Below are 4,978 nucleotides of genomic sequence, written 5' to 3' on the forward strand. Positions count from 1 at the left end.
GAACCCAGAATTCAGCCCTGAGTACGGTGCTTGCACGGCTGGCAGAAACTGCAGCGCTGTATCCCTGCGTCGCTATCTCCTTGTTTCCCAGCGCGCTCTGCAGACTCTAGCCGTGGGGCGATTTGCTGAATAAGCAGTGTTACCCTCCGTGCGACAAACCTCTCGCGTTTGAGTCCCCGTAGCCGATCCTCGTGCGATGGAAATCCTTCCTCCAGGTTCCGGAGCACCCCACTATTGCTGGAAATTCCTAATAAGATATCCTTTAGCCGTCCTGACTTGTCATACTCCCACACAGTGAAGCAGCACACGGGGGCAATGCACTCCCCTCGCCGCCATCTTCCACTTCTCAATATTTGGTTTTATCTTCTCTGTTTCATTTTCTTTTTTCTCTTTCTTTGTATTTCCTTTAGTTTTATTCTGTTGTTTTATTTCTTTTTCCTTCTTCTCTCTCTCTCTCTCTCTCTTTTTTTTTCCAGGGATTGATCCAGGGGTGCTTAATCACTGAACACATCCTTAGCCCTTTTTGTATTTTATTTAAAGACAAAGTCTTGCTGAGTTGCTTAGGGCCTTGCTAAGTTGCTGAGGCTGGCTTTGAACTTGTGATCTTCCTGCCTCAGCCCCTGGGCTGCTGGGATTACAGTCTTGTGCCACTATGCCCGGCTTTGTTGCTTTTTTCCTAAATTCTTATGTTGGGGAGTTAATTCATTAATTTTGTGGCCTTCTTTTTTCCACCTAGTATTCATGTTTAAGATCATAAATTTCCCTCAGATCCTTATTTTTGCTACACATTTTGATATGTGGTTTTAAAGATTTTAAGCCACTTTCAGGTATTCCAACATTTTTACTCCATTTTTAACTTGTGAGCTATTAGGATTTTTTTTTCAAATAAGTGGGAATTAAAATATATAATAATAATAATAATAATAATTATTATTATTATTATTATTGGTACTGGGGATTGAACTCACGGAGTTCTTACCACTTAGCTATATCCCCAGTCCTTCTAATTTTATTTTTAAGATACTCTCATTAAATTGCAGAGACTATCCTTGAACTTGTGAACCTCCTGCATCAGCCCTTCCGAGGTGCTGTGATTACAGATGTGTCCTACTGTGCCTGGCTCCAGTATTTATTTTATTGATGTTTGACTTAACTGCATGTTTCTTTTGGTAAAAATGTTGAGGCTTTCTTTAGAATATAATCCATAATAAATTTTTATAAGTAATTATATGTACTTGTGAAAAACATATGTTATTCTAGTTGTTGGAAGCAGAGTTTCATATATATATTCACTACAATAATTTTTAAGATTGTGTTGGGTGGATCTTGCATATCTTTTCTGTGTTTCTTCCCACTTGAATTGGGTATTTGAATACTTGAGAGGCTGTGCTGAGATCTCTCACTATAATGGTGGTTTTATTACTCTATCCCTGGAGTTCCAATAAAGTTTTCTTCATATAATTTAAGTTGATTTTATTAGGTAAGAGCATATTTAAGCTTTATTTTCTTAGAGGACTGAATTGGGTAGTGAATTGAATTATCTGTCCCTAAACTACAGTTTACTATAACATTTGTTTTCCATGTGATTGACACAGCTACAACAACTTTCACTTTGCTGTGTTTGCTTGATAATTTCATTTTCTATCTTTTTACTTTTAACCTTTGTTATTTCCTCATGTTTTGGGTCTTTTATAAAAAGCATAGTTTGGATTTTTGTAAAATCCATACTGTTAATTATATCTTTAAAATTCTGTCCATACTCCTCCTTATGCTGATTATTAAGAAGTTCTGCCCAGTTTTAAACATCTCAACTTGTTATTTCTGTTTCCCTCCCCTTTATTTCTACTTCTTTTCATCTACTTCATTCCCTCCCCTCTTTAACCTGATGCTGTATCTACTAAGAATGCTGTTCTGGAAATTGGTAGGGTCACAATGAGACGAGCACCCAGAATGTAAGTGCACCATGGTTCCCTGTGGTCGTGGGGTCTTCACCTGACGCTCATGCTGACCCCGCCAAGCAGTGAGCTCAATGACGTGGTTAATGCGTTCTGGAGCAAGATGCTGCTCCTATCGAGCTGGTGGAGTTCATGTCCAGCTTGGTGACCACAGGGCTTCACTCTTCTCCCAGCCCTTGTGAGAACTCAGCTTTCAACGTTTTGGGGGACTCTAAACTTTTAAGTCAGGGTTATTGTGAGTATATCAGGTCTTGATGAGAGAAGGAACTTGCACACAAGTTTCCTCTTTTACTCCATAATAGCATCCTCTCTCTCTCTCTCTCTCTTCTCTATTTTAGGATAGCAAACAACTAAATCAGGGTGTGTGACTTCTTATTCATAGATTGCTGGCAGCATCTTTATATTCATTATTCTCTTTAGAATTTTATCCTCCCTTGGCACATTGGCGCACACCTGTAATCCTAGCAGTTTGGGAGGCTGAGGCAGGAGGATCACGAGTTCAAAGCCAGCCTCAGCAATTTAGTGAGGCCCTAACCAACTTAGCAAGATCTTGTTTCTAAATAAAATACTTTTAAAAAAGGGATGGGGATGTGGCTCAGTGGTTCAATCCCTGGTACAAAAAAAAAAAAAAGAAAGAAAGAAATTTATCCTCAAAGTTACACTCCACGTATGTATAATATGTCAAAATACACTCTACTGTCATGTACATCTAAAGAGAACAAATTAAAAAACAAATTAAGGAGGGAAATGAAAAGATTTTTATCCTCAATGTTTTCTACCCAGGACCTTGCATGGAAAACCTTCTGAAGACTTACTTTCCTGAGTTACATTTAACCTCTCTGATTTGACTGATATTTAGGCTATAAAATTCTAAATCCTAATTTTTTTCCTTCAATACTTCAGAAACTATTCTCACATTGTCTTCTCATGGACAGCTTTACTTTTAAATAATTTGCTTCTTATTCCTTCGATGTGACACTTTCTTTGGCTTTTAGAATTTTCTTTTCATCTTTGTCTTTTAAACTAAATTTACTCTTCAGTTTTAGCTTAATGCAATGTGAATATTTTTCATTTCTTTAGGACTCTAAAGGTTCTTTCAGTGTTGGGCCTTTAAAAAAAAACCTGCAATACTTAAATACAGTATTCTTCAAGTATTTGTTCCATTTTTATTTTCCTGTCTTTCTGCTGTTGTGATGTTGGATCTTGGCTGCTGGGCTCTGATTCTTTTTTTTTTTTTTTTAAAGAGAGAGAGGATAGAGAGAGAGAGAGAATTTTTTAATATTTATTTTTCAGTTTTCGGTGGACACAACATCTTTATTTTATTTTTATGTGGTGCTGAGGATCGAACCCAGCGCCCTGCGCATGCCAGGCGAGTGTGCTACCGCTTGAGTCACATCCCTAGCCCTGGGCTCTGATTCTTATACCTACTGGCCTTTCTGTTTCTCTTGTCTCTGTCCTTCTTTCCTCCTTCCCATGATGTACTCAGTATTACTCAGATGGGATACAGACAGTATCCCATCTCTGTGACCTTTATTTTAATCATTGTAACTTTACCTTAAAATAACTTCATTTTCTATCATATGGATATGTTCTTTTTTTTTTTTTTAAATGTGTTCATTAAACTGACTTAAAATTATTGGTTCAAATATTTTGGCTTATATTGGAATCTAAACCTAGATGATTGTGTTCTCCCATAGCTTATCTTGGGGGGAGTTTCAACTCGGCGGTGATACGGGGGAGGCCAGACCCTGTCTCTGTCCATGCAGTCAGTGAGGGGAGGGTGGGTGCATGCAGGAGTCTAGAATGCAGAGGCCTGGGGGTGAACAGCAGGGTCTATCACTCTATACTCTAAAAAAACAGCTCAAGGAAGCCCTGTGCTCTCTGTCCCTCAAGAAAGAGCAGCTTTAGCTTAAGTGCAGCAAATTCCCCCAAACAGGACCTCATGTCTCATGATAACTTCCAGTGCTGGGCTGCCTTTATTTTTTTGAGATCACTTGGATTAGAGATCTGAATGGCTCTAGGTGTGGGTTGGGTACCACTTGTCCTAATAGTATCTTTTCTGTTTTACTTTCTCTGCGGTCTACCAGGCTGCCTCTCAGGCTGAACAAAGCCACACTTTTCCTCCAACATCTATTTAAAGCACAACCCTCTGACTTTATCTCATGGATTTTTTCTTTTTTAAATTTTTTTATTAGTGCACTATATGTATAATAGTGGGTTTAATTGACATATATTTTAATTCCTATAACATAATCTCAGGGACTTCTTGCATCTTTCTGGGTGTTTTTGGCTGATCTTTGAAGTGAAAGCCCACGGTGGTGCCTGTTCACCATCCCAGTAGGATCTGCAAGTGAACCCACCCACCACTGGCTACCATTTTAAGAAACCAAAATTTTTTTTTCCACAGTGAAAATTGGCCCTACAGTTTTGTCTGATGATTTTAATTTTACAAAAAGTGTTTCATATATAAATATTAGGGTAAAACTTAAAACACTGTACCCAAGCTCTTCGTCTGTGTTCCCTTTCCAGTCACATTTTTATGATGTTATGTTTCTTAACCTTCCTTTGAGTTCACTTCTCTCTTTTTTTTAATCGTTCTACTTTATTTTTAATATTGCATAATATCTTAAAATTATATGCTCAATTGTTCCCAACCTGTGCTGGTGTAGAATGTTCACTTTACTTTTGGGGGCTTGTTTATCTCGGGGGGGGGGGAGTTTCCAGTAGTCTTCATTACTGGAGATCAATAGAACATCTTTATAAATATATCTTTTAAAATTTATTAGTTTAGATTTATTCCTAAGAATGAGGTTCTGAAGTCCATGGATGTAAACACTTTACGGCCCTTGAGAAGTCTTGCCAAATTGCCCTTCGAAGAATGATACTGCTCTTTGAATGGTTTTCTACACACTTATTCTGATATATACTTAATTGCGTATGCACAAACTTCTTGTACATCACTTAAGACAAATCCTCTTCTGTCTTTTTACACTACTCTGATTACATTTTTTAAGGATACATTA

Source organism: Marmota marmota, unplaced genomic scaffold (genome assembly GCF_001458135.2).
Source record: "Marmota marmota marmota unplaced genomic scaffold, marMar, whole genome shotgun sequence".
Lineage (NCBI taxonomy): Eukaryota > Metazoa > Chordata > Mammalia > Rodentia > Sciuridae > Marmota > Marmota marmota.